Source organism: Pan troglodytes, chromosome X, assembly GCF_028858775.2.
Source record: "Pan troglodytes isolate AG18354 chromosome X, NHGRI_mPanTro3-v2.0_pri, whole genome shotgun sequence".
Classification (NCBI taxonomy): domain Eukaryota; kingdom Metazoa; phylum Chordata; class Mammalia; order Primates; family Hominidae; genus Pan; species Pan troglodytes.
The window spans coordinates 8,335,813-8,355,117 of NC_072421.2; positions in this window are offsets into that span (position 1 = coordinate 8,335,813).

Below are 19,305 nucleotides of genomic sequence, written 5' to 3' on the forward strand. Positions count from 1 at the left end.
TTCCCCTGCACATGCTCTCGTGCCTGCCACCATGAAAGATGTGCCTTTGCTCCTCATTTGCCTTCCACCATGATGGTGAGGCCTCCCCAGCCATGTGGGACTGTAAGTCTATTAAATCTCTTTTTCTTTATAAATGTCCCAGTCTCAGATATTTCTTCATAGCAGTGTGAAAATAGACTAATACACCCATGAAAGACACTAACTTCTAACCATTGACTTAAAGCTGTAGGGAAAGAAAATTTGTAAATAGATCTAGTGAGCAAGAGAAGGCAATGATCATTGATTATAGAATTTTCTTAATTTCTAATTTAGTATCATTAACATGCTCTGAAGGAAGAAAGCTTATTTGTTGTATTTTAATGAAAAGAGTATAATTATCTAAGATTTTCTAAATTTGTGTGTGGCCTTGATCACTCTGTTTTCCCATCAGATCTTAAAAATTTGCACCCAAAACGTCCTCTACATGGTTATTAATTGCAGTTGGAATGCACTCTTGTGTTGGCCTTTCATTCACGTATAGCAAGTGAGTGAATGAATGAATGAATGATTAGTGGAATATTATATGAATTTCTTGTTTGCCTTTCTGCCTCTTCAGATACTACCTTCACTTAGAATGATGCTTAAATTAGAAGTGAAACTGGGATTCTTATCTTCTCAGATACAGCATTGCTTTTCAATTTTGTTCATAATTTTCTCCATGAGTTGTTCATTTTAGAAAAACCCTAAACAAATATCAAATTATTAGGCTGATTATTTATAATGTTGACTAATATTTAAATCCATATTGATAAAGTTTATTTGTGTGTGTACATCTGGCATATGGACTTTGCCTTTATTCTGAGTTGTGTGTTTTAGTATTATGCAGAGAGTGTAGCAAATTTACTGTAAGATTAGCCCATTCTGTGAGAAACATCTGTGTACAAGGAAGTTTAGCATTCTTATCCAATGTTTGTCTTCAGATTTTACAAAAGCTTGGGAAACTTTGACAACTTTTCTGTTCCTTGTCATATAAAACTTATTCCTTATCCTCTTCATCTTAGAACTACAGTTCAAATTGGAAACGATAATTCAAATATCACATTGTGCTTATAATTTTAGATTATATACATGATCTGTGAAGCAGTGCTGCACACTTCCCCCCAGTCTGATATCCTTTGGAGAAGCAAAGAAATTCCATACAGTAAAATTTACGAAGTCAAATTAATTTTACACAAACACACCAACTCTTTTTCTCAACACAAATAGTTTGAAGACTTGGAGTGCTACTTCAGCATATTTCTCTTCCTCTCTTAGTTACTTACGCTCAGATGTAAGAACTCATGTAAAGATTTGCGTCAACTCTCTACCTACAAACCGTAGGATGTGTTATGTGTTTGAGAATAAATTGGGCTTAAAAGGTCTTCTACACTTGCAACTTCCCTTCTCCTCCATTTAGGCCCTAGAGTCCATCTTGGGGGAAATGGCACCAGCAAAGCAAGTTTTAACCCCAGTTACCAAGCTGGATGCATGAAAAACTACAGCCTTCCTTTCATCTTTCATGAATAGAAAAGAAAACTGAAAGGAGGTAAGCCTTCTGTGCAAGAATTTTGAAGCCTCTGTTTGAACGCAAAATGAGATTCCAAGAGAAAGAAAGAACCAAGTCCAGGTCCAGGGCCATCTCACGCATTGCCATCTACCTAGAGAACACCACTGAGAAAACGCCCGCCTTCTCTCTTGCGTAGACATGAATGAAGGAAGCAGAAAGATGTAGAGGGAGTATTTTCCCAATGCTCATAACTCCTTAACCATGGAGAAGAGTTTTTCTTCTCTTGACAGGAAATAAGAAGAGGAATAATAAGACATAATTCTGCCGCCACTATCAAAGAAACATGTGAAGAAGGACTCCAACTAATGGATATAGCTTAAGACATGAGTTTCCGAATATGGATGAAATCGATCCTTAAAATGATAAAAACCAACCCAACTTAAGATTAATATGTTTTCTAAATTAAACACGGTATATTTCTGTTTCTGTATTTCTGCCAACCTGATCCTCAAAATTTGAAAATATTAACACTATCCACAGTTATTGAAGGTGTGGAGGAAAATGTTCTCAAAAAATGTTGAGAGAGTATATCTTGGTACAGCCTTATTTGAAGGGCAATTGCGTAGAATGTCTCAGAATTTTAATTGCGTATGCCTTTGAGCCAGTGATGCTACCTGTAGAGGGATATCCCGTGGAAATATTTGTAGTGTGCAAAGACAGATGCACAAAGATCAAAGAGAATCTAAGTGACCACATGTAGGAAATGATCATATGAGTTTTAGTGTACTCAGACATGGGCAATCTGTTAAAACCAATGGTTCCTGTGGTGTACTACCTAGTAGTAGGAAAAAACACAAGAGAAAGTTGCAGATGAGTACATACCTTATAGAAAGTATGAACCAAATCTATTTTTGTACTAGAAAGGAAAAAAGATACACTTTTGCGTATGTGTACCTACATACAAAGGAATACACACCAAACAAGAACAGTTAATACTCCTAACATGTGAATATGATGGACTGATTGGAAGGTGCTTTTTTTGTTGTTTTTTAAGCACATATACACTTTGATTTTCAATATGCATCACCATTTGGCATTAAGACATACACAGAATTTTTTAAATGTGCTGCCAGATGTGAAGTTTCTAAAAACACTCAGAATCCATGTAGTAGAAAATAGTTGGGTATTTGCCTGCCGCCCATTGAAAACCCAAATCTCAATGGGTGGCTTGACAGCCATATATAGACATACATATACCTGACTCCTGTCTTGCTTAGAAGAAGTAAACCCACCTAAAACCAATCTGCCCCATGTTGTCAGGCTCAAAAGCTTATTCATTCTAAAATAACCCTGAAAAGAAAATACTTCAGCTCAAATCACAGTTTGGAAATGCTTTGCATGTAGAAAACAATTGCAAAACTAAGTGACTTTTTCTCTATAAAATTTCAGGAATATAATATTTCTATGAATGTTACTGCAGATTATCTGGTGTCATGAATGATATAATAATAAGGCTGCTTATCTGACAAATCTGCCAAATGCAAACAGAGCTTTTAATAAGAGTATTCATCAAGAGTGGGGAGATATGTCAATTCTAAAAATGTCACCATAATCAAAAAACATTAGGAAGTACAAAAACTAAGTATAATATAAAAATTTAATACCTATGTAGAGTAATTCAAGTCTTTGCATTAACTCCTCTTTGTATCATTATGTATTCATTTGTTTTCAACATTTTGTTATACACCATAAATGTTTGTTTGTTTCACTTCTCCATGCCTGTTTTCCCATAAATCACCTTCTACTGATAGTCGTAGATTATTCAGGAAGAACAAGATAATGGAGTCTTGTTTTCGAGTGTTTTTCTTTATTCTAAACATTCCATCTGTCTAACTATATTTATGGTATGTAAAACACCTGCTTTTATTTCCAAGGGACAAATATAGTTCTAAAGTCACAGCTGGTGATAGTCTGAGAGGGTGTTCAGATACTATTTCTCAAGCAGGACAGATGGCTATCAAAAGAAACTTTGTAATTTTATTTTTTATCACCATCAAGAAATTTGGACAAACTCACAGAACTAGAACTGGGAATACTTCAACATGAACAGTACAGGACTACATGTGAGGAATAATCATAGGCATGTGACAGTGGAAGAGATCAAACACTAGGATTCCTAATCTCATAAGAATAATGGCAATAGAGTCAATACTTAGGACTAAATGGTGGATGAGCAATGATTTCCAAGAGCCATATGAACTAAACAGTTAGATGTAACTAGCTTTGGCCAGGTCTCCTTCAGAACAAGCAATGGCAGAGAACACTCCCTCCAGTCTGAAAATGAAGGTAGGCATGAAACAGGTAAGTTTAGATTGACTTGTACTAGGATGAGATGTCCAGACCAATAGATGTTTTGGGATCAAAGGTAGGGCTACCAAAAAAAAAAAAGATATTGACAAACTGTTGGAGACAGTGATATGGACAATTCCTTATGTAAAGGGCAAAGTTAACTCTAAAAGTAAGACTTCACCTGTTGTGTAATCAACTTGGGTAAAATCACCTTGGAAGGTGCAAAAAATTCGGATGACCCACACCATAAATTTGTTGGTAAACCAGATCTTTCAACCTTGGGCAATCTAAAATGCTTCTTCTTTGTCTCCAGGCTGCGTGAGTTTACTGAAACACTCCACACATGTACAATTAGTAAAACTGATAAAAATGTACAAGAAAGAGAGCTCTAAAAATGAATGAGAGAGAATAAGAATATAGATAATGAAGAGACATCATGAAGTTACAGGTATTAGCACTTTTGACCTCCTTAGCCTGAGTGAACCAATCTAATTATAACAATTGTAACATTACCTGTGCTTGTTTTGTCTGCTTCGTATGGCGCTTAAAGCATGAAGAAAATCAGATCTATCAGACTGTGATTTTAATGAAATGATTAAAATTATTTGATTAGGTGTGTACTCAATGTTTAAATGTCTATGGGAATCTAATTTGTTAAATTGATTCGCTTTTGCTTTATTGGCTACATAAATAAATATGGATATTTAAAAGAATGCTACATAAATAAAAATAAACCAGATCAAAAAGTAAAAATGGTGGTGATCTTAATGCGCATAAACTTTTGGGATATTAAGTAATTTCTCAACACTAAAAAGGGCAGATGCCTCAGTATTTCACATTGTTTATAGCTTGTACAAATTAAACTCTGGAAATACTGGTAAAGGAAGGATGAAACTAAAGATGCAATGACCTCCGGAACACGGTAAATACATTATATGAATCTGAAGGATATAATCACTAGTTGAAAATATTGTGGTTTTAACATATTTAAATCGAGTGATAGGAAGCAAAGAAGATCACTCCATGGAAGTATTTATAGCTATTAGTAGAATTCATTCTTAAGAGAGATTTTGACACTGAAAGGAAAACTTGCAATATAATTCAGCAATTAAAGGAATAAGTTGAAAGAATTAAAAATCAAATGACAAAATGTAAAATTGGCAAATATGTTATATATACTTTATCATACATCTAGATGTGGTATGGGGCCACTTGAGAAAAAAACAACATTTTGAGGGTTTAAGAGATGGTGAGGATGAGATCAGTGTTTGGTTACAGATATGTCAGGTTTGAAGATGTTTCTGAGACACCCAACTTGAGATATTTTGTGAGCAGTTGGATAAACCAGTCTGGGGCCATATGATGGTAAGTCTGGACCAGAGCTAGAAGTTGGGAGTCATCGACTGATGGATTGCACTTGATGCCTGCATTACTCAGCTTAGAAGAGTGAGTGGGAAAAGCAGAGGGTTCACAAGATCATCTGAAGAGCTCTGACCTTGAGAGGTTGTGCAGAAGCAAAGAAGGTGACATTAGACACCTAAAAGAGTGCCCAAGGACTTAGGAGGAAAATGGCAGGAGGGTGCAAGTGTTTGGAGACAGCATGCCAAATACTGCCAGGACATGAAGTAAGGTCAAGAATGAAAAATGTCCCCTGCATTTGTCAACTCACACCTCTTTGGTATCACAACAAGAGCAATCTTGATGGCATGTTGGGGGCATACCCTACACCACGATGGAAGAAATGTTCCTAGGAAATGAGTAAACGGAGGTGGCAGTGGTACGACTACTGAGAAGTTTGGCTCTGAAGGTGAGTAGAGAGATACGGTGGTGCCTTAAGAGGAAAGTGGGGCCCTGGGAGGCTTTTATTTTTCACATGGGGGATATTGAAGCCTGTTAGTGGCGGAGAGTATGAAGGAGAAAGGGAGAGGTTGATGATGCCGGAGAGGGTCTATACATGGTGGAAAGAGCTCCCCGTAAAGGTAAGATGTGTTGGGCTACAAAGTCAACACACATTTTGGGCTTTGAGAGAGGGAGAGACATTTTCTCCATTTTGTAAAAGGGAAAAAGGGGAAGTTGGATATATTGACCGTGAGAAGGTGATGGACTCCCCATTAGATGTGTTTCATTTCCTCCATTGTGTGGAAGATGAGGCAATATGCTGACTCTGAAAAGAATGGAGGTACCATGATAGATAAGGAGAAGAGAGGAAGAACAAAACCGTTATCCCAGTGGGGAAAGTGAAAGATGAATTTACTAGCAAGCACTGGTTACTGGCTCTTTTTAAGTGTTAAAATTAATTTAATAGAATTTGAAAACTAAGATTTTTGCAAAATGTGGGTATAATAAAAATATAACCTATAAATTATTTTATAAAGCTTTAATCCTCAAATTATTAACAAACCCCTAAAGTGATTCTATCATCTGAGGTAGAAAGACAAATACTATCATTACTTATCTTTTAAAAAGGTTACTACCAAATGCTCTATTAGTTATTAATAGTATTTTTCCCGGAATGGTAGTGGAATTTGTATATTCATTTTCTATTAATGGCAATGGTAAAGCAATGTTCTCTAATGAGTTCAGAAACTTGCTCACCAACACTACCGTTCTATGTACAGAATGTTTCATAAAATTTCATATCAGAAATAAAACTTTTGATTGGGATATTTTCTGGTTTCTCTCCCAAACTCCCACCCCTCATTTCTTCCATTTTCATCAACCTACCTAACCACAACCTAACCCAGGCAGCCATGACACCAGCAGGCATTGTTGCCATCCTAGGCTTCTTCACTCCACAACCTTCCAGGCTCCCACCTGTCTGGCTCCCACTACCATCGTCCTTGTTCTCTGCTTGCAGTTGCAGACTATTTAAGTGTGGTAGGATGCTATAAAAACATGGTACTGTTTTCACTAATTGTCAAAATACATAATCTCAGCTAGTCTGTTGCATTTTCTCTGGTAGACCCTCACTTTTTCATAGCTGTTCCAAACTTAGATGATTTGCCTTTTATTCTGAAAGACAACAGACCTGCTCATGTTTCTCTTCTCTGTTCCCAAATCCCTTTGTCATAGCCAGCTTCTCTCTCTTCCTAAGATTATGCTTCTCTCGAAGAGTTCTGTCTCAGTCCTCCATCAGTGTTTTTGATCTGCCCTATGCCAACTTTCACCAGAAACTCGCTCAACAAATGGACTGCCTGGGTATTCTCTTCCTGTCTTCCATTCTCTGGCCCTTCTTTATTTGCTGACAAATATGCCCCAATCTTCTTTTTTTCCCATCATCCTACTGTCCACAACCCAAACTAATTTCTATTCACACGCCTAACTTTCAATTTTACAGCCCTCTCTCCATGTTTTTAATATCACACATCTTGGGAAAAGTTGGTTTATGTAAAATACAGCAATGTTGTCTGTATAATCTGTCACTAATTACACACTTAAAAATAAATTTGTATTCCCATCACCATAGAAACCACCATCTTAGCTTTGCTTCTCAAAACTTATTGCGCATACAAATCACATGGGATTGTAGTTAAAAACGTGGTTTTTGTTTAGTAGCTGGGAGATGGAGCCTGAGGGTCTTCATGTCTGATAAGCTCCCAAGGGATGCCCCAGGATTGGTTCACAGACCAGAATTTGAAATGCAAAGAGCCAGTGGATCATCACCCAAAGTCTTGTTAATTTTTTTTTTTACAGGCTGTCATTTGAAGATTAAACCTAAAATCGTGTCTATCTATTTTTATCTTTTCCCTCTTTAACTCATTGCTACTTGTCTTCCAAGTGTGTCTCTCCATACAATCCGTTCTCTTCAGTCATCTCTGCGGTGTCACATCCAATAGATTTTTCTTCATCATCTCACTGGTTGCCTCTGCTGAATTCAACACAGACTACTCATACAATGAAACGGTACAACTGTGTCTTCTATGGAGGAAGAGATTCCCCTTATAGCATTACTGGGTAACATTTATGTTGTGCTTTCAAAAAAACCAAGTCATAAAAAGGTTTAAATATTTACCTCTTTCCATGTTGCTTGAGCCACAGGCCAACAAACTGAACACATGATTTAAAACCGAACTGTCAGGATATCCAGCCCCTATGCCCACAGCAGGTCAGGGATGATACATGACTTAATCATGCCCAATCAGAATTCTCTCTTACACTTTCTTTCGGGCCTATTAAAAAAAAACAAAAACAAAAGAAAGCTTATACTCTGTGGCTGTTAATATGATAGAATGTGAGTTTTTCTCTGAGAACAGCCATCTCACCCACCATCTGTAGATCTGTCTTGTGAAAACAGATGGCATTTGAATGCCTTCATTTCAGCTGCTATGCCCAGGTGGCCAGGAGATAGCCCTAGACTGTACAGCTATATGTACTTGTAAATTCCTTTCTCTTTCTTTGATCTCTCTGTGGCTTGTGGTAATTTGTGTTGGGCTTCCTTCACATGCAACAAAAAGTTTTGACAATAATCCCTCATAAATAATCTCTTATCTATAGATTTTTTGAGAAAAAATAGCTGAGAAAATGACACGTCTACAATAGATAGAAAAATTTGGATATAAACAATCTTAGTAACTGTTTTTAAGTTTTATAAATTACCAATTTAACAATTGGGAAAATAATAAGTTAGCTATGTTTTTATGGGGTTTTCTTCTGTTTGTTTGAGACAGGATCTCATTCTATCATAAAGGCTGGAGTGCAGGGGTGCAATCATAGCTCACTGCAGCCTAGAACTCCTTGGCTCAAGCAGTCCACCCACCTTAGACTCCTGAGTAGCTGGGACTACAGGTGCACATCACCACACTCAGCTAATTTAAAAAAAAACATATTTTTTGTAAAAATAGGATCTCACTATGTTGCTCAGACTGGTCTCAAACTCCTGGCCCCAAGCAATCCTCCTGCTTTGGCTGAGTCACTAGGATTATAAGCCTGAGTCACCAGGCCTGGCCAGCTATGTTTTCAATGTCTAAAATGTTACTTAGTACCCTACATATATATTAAGAATTAACACATTGGAAAAATTCAGCATTGTATTGCTCTTCCTGGAATATTTTCAAATGGCTAAAATAAATGAAAGTAAAAATGAAAATAAGAAGAAAAAGAAATTTCTCTTTACTCTGTTTTCCTAAAATAAAAATATCTCCAGCCAGGAGCAGTGGCTCATGCCTGTAATCCCAGCACTTTGGGAAGCTGAAGCAGGTGGATCACTTGAGCCCAGGAATTCAAGATCAGCCTGGGCAACATGTGGAAACCCCATCTCTACAAAAATAAAAAATAAAAATAAAAATTAGCAGGGTGTGGTGGCACACACCTTTGGTCCCAGCTACTTCTGAGGCTGAGGTGGGAGGATCACTTGAGCCTGGGAGGTAGAGGCTGCAGTGAGCTGTAATTGAGCCACTGAACTCCAGGCTGGGTGACAGAGTGAAACCCTGACTCAAAAGAAAAAAGAAAAAACAAAAAACAAAAAACCTCTAATACCTCTTTAGAAAAATAGGCAAAAGACAGTGAGAGAAAATTTGCTGAAGAATTTAAGAAAGTGAATATTAAGAAATTACATATACAGCATGGAATACTATATAGCCATTAAAAAGAAGGAAATTATGTTCATTGCAGCAATATGGATGCAGCTGGAGGCCATTATCCTAAGTGAATTAACACAGGAATAGAAAACCAAATACTGCATTTTCTCACTTACAAGTGGGAGCTAAATACTGGGTACTCATTGACATAAAGATGGGGACAGTAGACACTGGGGATTACTAGAAGGGGGAGGGAGGAGAGGGGAAAGGGTTGAAAAACTGTTGGGTACTATGCTCAGCACCTAGGTTCTGGGATCACTTGTACCACAAACCTCAGTATCACACAATATACCCAGGTAAAAACCTGTACATGTAACCCCAGAATCTAAAATAAAAGTTCAAAAAAAATTTTTAAATAGATTTAAAAAATAATTAATCTTTTTTGGCTATTACTGAGCATTTATTCTGCCAATTGAAAATTTTTTTTTTTTTTTGAGATAGGGTCTCACTCTGTTTCCCAGGCTGGAGTGCAGTGGCATGATCAGGGCTTGCTGCAGCCTCTACCTCCCAGGCTCAAGTGATCCTCCCACCACAGCCTCCCAGGTAGCTGGGACTACAGGCCCATACCACCACACCCAGCTAACTTTTTGTATTTTTAGAAGAGCCGGGGTTCTGCCATGTTGCCCAGGTTGGTCTTGAACTCCTGGGCTCAGGCAATCCTCCCACCTTGGCCTCCCAAAGTTCTGGGATTACAGGCATGAGCCAGCGCGCCTGGTCTGGCAGATGAACTTTAACATCTACTTGTCACATTTTGAAAACCAAGGTTCTGAGTGCGATTGGCATTTGTAAAATTTGTGGTTTAATATATGGGTACTCAACACCAATATACAACGTAATTTTCCCATTCAGCAACATAATATGTCTAGTATCACATAAGCAGATTTATGTGCAGAGTTTTTGAATGTATCTTGCACATTTTCTGTGTGTTGCCATTTTTTTTGCTATTGTGATTTCTTTTTTCTACTTTTAAAATTTCTGGTGATATAAAGTATTATTAATTTCAATATATTCTTATAGACATTTGAGTGAATTCTTTAACTTCTCATATTACTTTTTCAGTTGATTATACTGAAATATTTAGGCATTCAGTTACTTATTTATTCCACAATTATTGAGGACCAGTGGTGGGTTAGGTCATGTGCATGATACTAGAGACAATTTACAAATATAATTGTTAGGTTTTGAAGGGAAGGTGAGGGTTAAAAAAAGACACACACACACAGAAAGAGGGTGGCTCAACAGCAAATGCAGGCTTTGTGTCCAGCATAAAACCTAAAGAAGTTGGGGACCAGCTTAATGCCAGAGCCCACCGCTGCTTACAGGCTGGGGGTACTTATAGGTATAGGCAGGAAGGGTTTGGGCAGTATGGCTTGCTGCCTGGTGGGATGTTGATAAGATGTTCCCACGATAAGGTGGTTCTGGTCCTTGTTCTGGCGGGATGTCATCATGGTGTTCCTTGGATCTTTGCCCAGCAAGATATGATAGGGACGTTTCTTTAGTTGGGGCTTTGTCTGCCTTGTGATCAGGTGGTTAGGCAGGATGTTTCTCACAGCCCGAACCCCCGTGAAATGTTTCACTTTGACCAAGGTCAGCACAATAGCGGGGAGCTTACATAAAGGTGCAGTTTGGACTCACATTCTTGCAAGGTTTGCAAAATAGCGGGGAGCTTACAAAATGATGAAGTTTGGACCAACAGTAATGATTCCAGTATCTTTTTTTTCATTTTATTGGTTTTTCTTTTTCTTTGTTGCTGCATTTTCCAAGTCTTGCAGAACGGTGTGTGGACTAGCAGAGATGTCAGGCACACGAGCCTTATCCCTGATTTAATGGGAATGCTCTCATGCTTCATGACCCAGAATGAGGCTTGCCATTTGATTGTGAGTTTTTAAATGGTATTTTATTGAAACTTCTTTTTATTCTTGAGTATAGCTATTTTATTAATCTATCATGCCCAGTGAAAGAAGAGCATTTTCAAAAGGATGGTCTGCTTTGACTGAATAAAGCCAGAAAAGGGCAGTGTTGTGTCTACAAAAGAACTGTATGGGGATGATGCCAATTTCTCTGATACAGCACCTGGAGCATTACACACAACCTTCACAACAACATCAAAAAAGACTTTTAAAATTTATTATTATTTTTATTATCTATGATTTTACATTATTTGTGCCAAAAGCATATTAAACTAATCCAAAAGGAAAAGCTAAAGATCAGTCCCAATAGCACTAGCACCATCAGACATAACAAAACTACTGTGAGCTAATATCTCTAACAACATCTTCAAAACAGCAGCTGGGCCATCATGGCACAATCCTGTAATCCCAGTACTTCGGGAGGCCAAGGTGGGACGACCCCTTGAATCCCTCCAGGAGTTCAAGGCTAACCTGGGAAACAGCAACACCCCATCTCTATGTTAATTAGCTGGCTGTAGTGGCATGCACCTATAATCCCAGCTACTCAGAAGGCTGAGGCAGGAGAATCGCTTGAGCTCAGGAGTTCAAGGTTACAGTGAGTTATGCATTCACTGCATAGTGTCACTGCACTCCAGCCTCAGTGATAGAGCAAGACCCTATTTCTAAAACTTAAAAAAAAATAAGAAAAAAGGCAGCTGATTATGATTGAGCAGGCATCATTCATATCAAAGTCATTGAAGATGTGCATTACAATAGCAAAAATACAATAACTTCCCAGCAAACGGCAATAAACCTCTTGAGGAAATAAAGTCATTTTTTGAATTAATGCAAGGATACTATTGGGAGTGAGGATGGCACTGATCCTGCTACGCTTTTTGTGGGGCCATCTTCCCCCTTAGTCTATAGCACCACAGATTATTTTATTCTATTTATTTTTGTAATTTAATAAAATCCCCATTTTTAACCTTGTTTATTGACTCATTTACTTGTTACTGCTTTCTCACCCAGTAAAACAAATATTCCCTTAAGTCAGGAACCTGCTTTATTTGTTTTCATCTACATATCAAGTATGTAGCACAAATTCTGGCACATAGTAAATTCTCAATAAATATTTATGGAATAGACCAGAAAGCAATGATTAAATACCTTCTTTCTGACCCTTCTAATCCATAGAAATACTTTGCAAATCACTGATATTTTGAAATGTACATTAAAACTACATTGGTACCCTCTCAATCTTCCCAGTTACAGTCAATAATTTAATTACACCATTTAAGATGACATGCAGGCTAACCAGTAAATGGTAGCCACTAAGTAAATGTGATAGATCAATATAGAACATGAATTGTAGAAAGATCTTTAAGCAAAGTATTTTACAATGTTGATTGCATATTCTAACTCCATATGCATTCTTTTTTTTAACAGTAAGTTAATTATATTTCACTGACAGAGATAGTGAAGGTATTGTAAAACACAATTAAAAATATATTATATATTGTTGTTATATAAAATAACAACAAATGAAAATGAAATCAATTGCACTTTTTCATGCTAGTGGCCTGGTGTACTAAATTGTTCAAGGACAATCTAGCCAACTGATTTTATGTTTATTGTTGCAAGGTGACAATGACCTATGTTAGATATAAAGTATTTGCATACTTACAGGTATATTTTCTTTATCTTAATGTCCACAATGTGGCTAAAAAATAAGAATACTTTTTGGTTTATATAATTAATTGATTAAAGAATTTCATCATGGAATGACTATCACCATTTAAGTAGCTTTATATAGATGAAATACATAAACTAAGGAATTTTTATCCATAGCACTCATAGAAAATAATCATGCTTTTGAGCAGAAATAATTTCTGAGATATTCTGTAGCCATAAAGTTAAATAAAACATATCTAAGACTTAAGAGGAGAAAGAATAGGAAATTATTTTAAATAAAGTAGTAATTATTTTTGGATGCCATATTTTTTGTAAAGTCTTTTAAACACAAGTTGAGAATTTCAGTGTCTGCATTGTTCTAAGTTTGCATTAGAATGTTTTCAAACTGCAGATTGTGATCCATTAGTGATTGTGAAATTATTTAAGTGTAGCATGACAATTTTTACAAATCAAAATGTAATAAAAACCTCAAAAAACATTACACATAATAAAAGTGTTTCATAAAAATTATTTTTATTTATATGAGTAAATAGTTTTACTCAAATTTATATTTGCATATGTATACTATATGCATATGGAAATATATGTGTAAAATATGTGCATATATGTATTGGATTACCTTATAAAACAGGTCATATTCAAGAAAGATTGGAAGTCATTGAAGAAAATGTTGTACCAAACATTAGAATACATAGGTGGCTATAATATGCAACCAAAATGTATTCAGTTCTTAGTGTGTGAGGAGGATTTTGCAAAGACTGTCAGCTAAAAACAACTTCATGGTGAAATGTAAGGAATGATAATGTGATAAGCCATTTGATCTCCTTCAGCTCCTCTCAGTTTCTGAGTGTTAAGGATGTTGTATTTGAAGGCGGACACTCCTACTCTTTTACCCCACACGTTAAGTTCTAGTTAAGCACCAGGTTCCTAGTTGGGAGACAGATGACAACCTCTCCTGTTTTAAAGACACATGTCAAAGCTGCATATTTGTAAATGACAACCTAATCAAAGCCCCTTTATGTTTCCTAACTTTTAATGCTTACTTTAGGAGGAAAGACCTAGGTACCCTAAAACAAGCACAACTGTGCTGCCCTACACAGGAATTTTTTAACATAAGAAATTAATAAAGAAATAATTGTTAAGTTCTCATCTGCTTTTTCACCAGTTGTTGGGCAGGTATTTATATACAGTTCATCTTTGAACAATATGGGGGTTAGGGGTGCTGACTTCCCTGTCCACCACTCCTGTGGTCAAAAATTCACATGTAACTTTTGACTCTCCCAAAATGTAACTACTAAGAGCTTACTACTGACTGGAAGCTTTACCAATAACATAAACAGTCAATTAAGACATACCTTGTATGTTACATGAATTATACACTGTATTCTCACAATCAAGTAAGCTAGAGAAAAGAAAATATTAAGAAAATCATAAGGAAGATAAAATATACTCACTGTTTACTTAGTGAAAGTGGATCATAAGGGTTTTTGTCCTCGTCTTCACATTGACTGGGCTGAGGAGGTGGAGGAAGAGGAGGGGTTGGTCTTGCTGTCTCAGGGGTGGCAGAGGCAGAAGACGTAGAGGAAGTGGAAGGGGAGGCAGGCACACTTGGTGTAATTTTTACTGAAAAAATCCACATGGACCCTCATAGTTCAAACCCATTTTCTCCAAGGGTCAAGTGTACATTGACTCTAAGTGGGGTCCTTTAGCAGCAAGTAATAGACCCTGGCTGTGTTAAGTCACACAGAGCAGGTACTGGAAGGATATGATATGAACAGTTCCTACTATTGGCAGCTGGTAGGAGAACAGGCTTCTAAAACTCAGCTACTTGGCATCAGGTTGGCCATCCTAGGTCACTGTGGCTGCCACTGTTTCCGAGGTGACATTGACTTTCCTCAATCATTCTCTATTCCAGGTGGCTTCCTTTTCAGGCACATGTCAGGTGATCAGAGTCCATTTTCCAGTGACATGACTCAAACCTTAGGTCCTCAGGGATGTGTACCCTTGCTTCTGCCATATAAGGTTGCAATGGTTTCCCACTAACTATTCCACTAGTGCTGGTTGTAGACTGGATAACCGGAGGGGTTACCCCAATTTCATGCACATTCCTCCCTATCCCCATCATATGGCAGCAAATCCATCTCCCCTTGACAAGTACAATAAGATCATCCATTACCATGATTCTGTTCAGCCAGTAGGAGGAGGAACCAGAAATGGCAAAATAGAACAGATCATTTCCCTCACTGGGAGTGATTGGCGCTAGTAACCCCCTTGGATTTGAAATTGTCAAGAGATAGTTCTGACTGAGGTTGATCAGTAGAGCTAAACTGCCTAGTTCCATGACCTTGCCAGGAACCAAGTTTTGGGGTTGATGTGTCCACGGTGTCAATAAGCCCAGTGATCACCCCTTCGACCATTTTACCTTCTTCCTGGAGTAACTTCAGGATTTGAACATGTGTCATCCTGAGCCTTTCCTCCAGGGGGTCCTCTTGTGAGTGGTGGGTGTCCAGGTGAGTGGTGGGTGAGGGGGTAATAGTGAAGTCCCTGTCTTGGCTAGCAACAGACACCAGCACATCTCGCTGTCGGACAAAAGGAGAAGCAGCCACCGTAAATCTTCCTCAAGCTTCCTGGCCCTTTCACATTGCTTGTGTGGCCTGAATTATCTCACATGATTGTTTTCTTAGTTGCTCAGGTGAGCTCCGTGAAGGGAGGGATCCACAAAAGTGCCCAGTAGACTTTTGCATGGCCCAAGTCCAATCTTGCAAGGGACAGTTTATGAATCAGGGACCCACCTGCAGGGCCATGAGCTTGGCCATAGCTGGAAGGTCATGTTGCAAAGCCATTGAGCCCATCAAGGGAGGGCTGATATTCTTGGACTGGCTGGAACTGTGGGGCTTTCCAAGAGTAGAGTACGCATATGCACTTTACTAGGTCTATCCACAAAAGTGAATCTGACTATATAAAGGTTAAAGAGCACTTATAAACTCAGTGAAATCGGGCATTACATAAATGCTGCTTCATCTCGGCACAGTTAAAATGCAGCTGCTGTGACATGTTTTAGGTATGTGTATATGTACATACATATATATGTGCAAGTATGTTTGTTCATATTCATGTTTTTCACAAATTATCTTATTTCAAGATTAAGTTGGATGTGATATTATGACTTGTACATGACTGTGTACTCAGACATGCATTCTAAAGTATGAATAAAGTTAAATCATATTTTTCCCCTCTAAGTCAGTCAAAATGGGGAAATTATACTGAGTTAGGGGATATGTGTGAGGAAAAATAAACATGTGTGTTAGCATTAAGTAAGCAGAGCTTTGAGTTGTGCAGTTAGAAAAAAATTGAAGTGCAGAACTAAGCAAATAAATGGCGAATTCTGCCCAAGGAAACTGTCAATTTGCAAATCAGAATCATGATAGCTGTCTAAAAATCTGTCCACTTTACATGAACTGCAATAACTGCCTTCCTTCCTACTTTGAGTTATTTAGATAATTACTTCAACTTCTGATTTTATTTTGCTATCACGTAGACAAAATTTAGGCAAGAAAAATCCCAAAACACTGATCTTCCATAGTTAGGCTCCTCAATTGTAAAAGTAATAGACTGGATCCAAAAACTTTCTACGACTAATATTTATAAACATGTTTTTATGTAATTGTATTTATCTTTTTTAATCCTCCAAAAAATTAAAAGCATAATCACTAATATCTGTGTATTTTGAGTGCTCATGCTTGTTTAGAATCAAAATTCAATGCCCAGAGTGGTGAGACTGTATCTTTGCAAGCTTCTAGTATATACACCCTGCACCTGATATTAAGAACCCAGAATTAACAGTTTTTTTTTCTTGCTTACTTTTTAATATATGGCTTGTTCCTTTAGAGCACTATTGAACTTCAAAACCAAACCTATTTTCTCTAATTGTCAATGGAAGCACTGGGTTACCATAGTTACAAAGTAAAGTGTCTTATTGAAAAGAAGAAAAGGAAGACTAATGACATTTTTAATGACAGATTCAAATATATAAGGAAATTGCCCCCACAGGGAATTGGGAATTTATCAAGCTGCCAATCACAGTAATTACCCTGCAAACATATCAGTATCTGGGTCAGAAAGTCCTTTCAGATTTTCTATATGCCAGTTCTACAATGCCTCAAAATTTTGATCCCACAAGTGAGGCAGATCCTGTTGTGAATGCCTGTTTTCAATTAGTATGGCTGCATGAGCACACACTCCAGCAAAGGTAAGCAGAGCATGCTTGGTAGCGTGCTCACAGGAGAATTTGGTGCACCAGCCCCGGAGAGCGCCTAGTGTGCACCAAGTATGTGTTTCATTACACCGCTGTATTCCCCTCATGTAGGAAAGTTGCTGCAGACTGATATGTCAATGATCTTACAGTATTTTTAAAGAAAAGTACCAACACCTGGGTGATAAATTAATCTTTACAACAAACCCCCGTGACACAAGTTTACCTATAACAAACCTGTACACGTACCCCTGAACTTAAAATAAAAGTTAAAAAGAAAAGTACCATCCTCCCACAGGGTCAAATACATATGTAGTCGATACAAGATACTTCAAAAAAGTCTTATACAATGAAATTTGGTTTTGCAGCTTAAATTTCTTCAATTTAAGGGTACATCAACAAGGAATTTATTGAAATACAGTGTATCATACAAATAGAATATTCACATGAAATGATCAAAGGAAGGGGTAAGGAGAAAAGTATTAAAACTGAAAATTTACCTAGTGAATAAGTGGACATAACAATTGAGAATCTATCCACTTCATGTCACTTATGGAAACAACAAGTTAAGATTAAACTACATGTTTGCTAGAGTAGGAGAAAGTACATACCACAGGGACCATCATTACTCTAGAGTGGGTCTATGCATAACTCCTCAAAAAGAGGCCATCGTTGGTGTTTATGTGCTAAAAGTTGTGTATTTTGGCTTCTGAGAACCATAAAATTGACTCAAAGAATAGTTTCAAAGAGTAAAAGAAGAAATGCGTGACAATTGAAGACATGGAATTAAATTGGTTTGTCTCTAACTGCCTCTTAGTAATCAAGAGTTCTTGCTTGGCAAAATCTCATAAAAACAGATTTAGGATTTAAGACAGTGTGAGTAAATTAGTAGAAGCCCATACACAAGTCCTCAAAGTGATGGACAACTACTCAGAAAGTAAAAATCCTGGGATCAGTACAACGTGATTTAAAAATGAGAAGTGAATGATTATTCTGGATTTAATTCTTATTTACTAGGCTACTTGGTTCTTTGTGTTTAGTAGTATTTTATCTATTTAAGTTCCCATAATAGATGTATCCAGTATATAGAACAATAGCTAAATACTCAGAGAGGTATGGCCAGAGAGAGAGAGAGAGAGAGAGAATGAATGACAACCAGCTTGATAATCTCCTAAACTGGGGGGTGGGGTTTAGGGGAGGAAGATGAGAGGGGATAAGCCTCTTCAAAATCTCCTAGGCTTCTGGATATCTGCCCCTAACTGCACTGGGAGCAACTGCACACACCTGTGGAAAGCAAACTGTTATGGTTTGGCTGTGTCCCCACCCAAATCTCATCTTGAAGTGTATGTAGCTCCCACAATTGCCACACGTTGTGGGAGGGACCCAGTGGGAGGTAACTGAATCATGGAGGCAGGTCTTTCCCATGCTATTCTCATGATAGTGAACGAGTGTCAAGAGATCTGATGGTTTTATAAAGGGGAGTTTCCCTGCACAAGTTTTCTTCTCTTGTCTGCTGCCACGTGAGACATGCCTTTCACCTTCCACCACAATTGTGAGGCCTCCTCAGTCATGTGGAACTGTGAGCCCATTAAACCTTTCTTTTGTAAACTGCCCAGTCTTGGGTATGTCTTTCTCAGCAGTGTGAAAATGGACTAATACACAAACCTTTGTTCCTCCAGTCCTGATCAAAGGTCTTTAACCATGAGTTGCCTATTTCTCAGATCCTTCCTCTCCTACCTAGTTCCTTCAGTTCCAGAGCTACAGGGACACAGCTAAGTCACGGAAACCCCATGCTTCACGTCAAGATCATGCCACATATTCTCCATGGAACCTAAGTGGTAGCCCTCCATTTTCCATGTTCCTCAATTTACCCAAAGAACCTATCCTCCTCCATTTTTTAAAGGACACGACAATTCACCAAAAATGATTCCTTATCATCTAAGTGTATCCTTCTTAATGACGTTGTCAAATTCTAATAAAGTGCCTCTTATATCCATGTGCTAAGTAATAATTCAAATATTA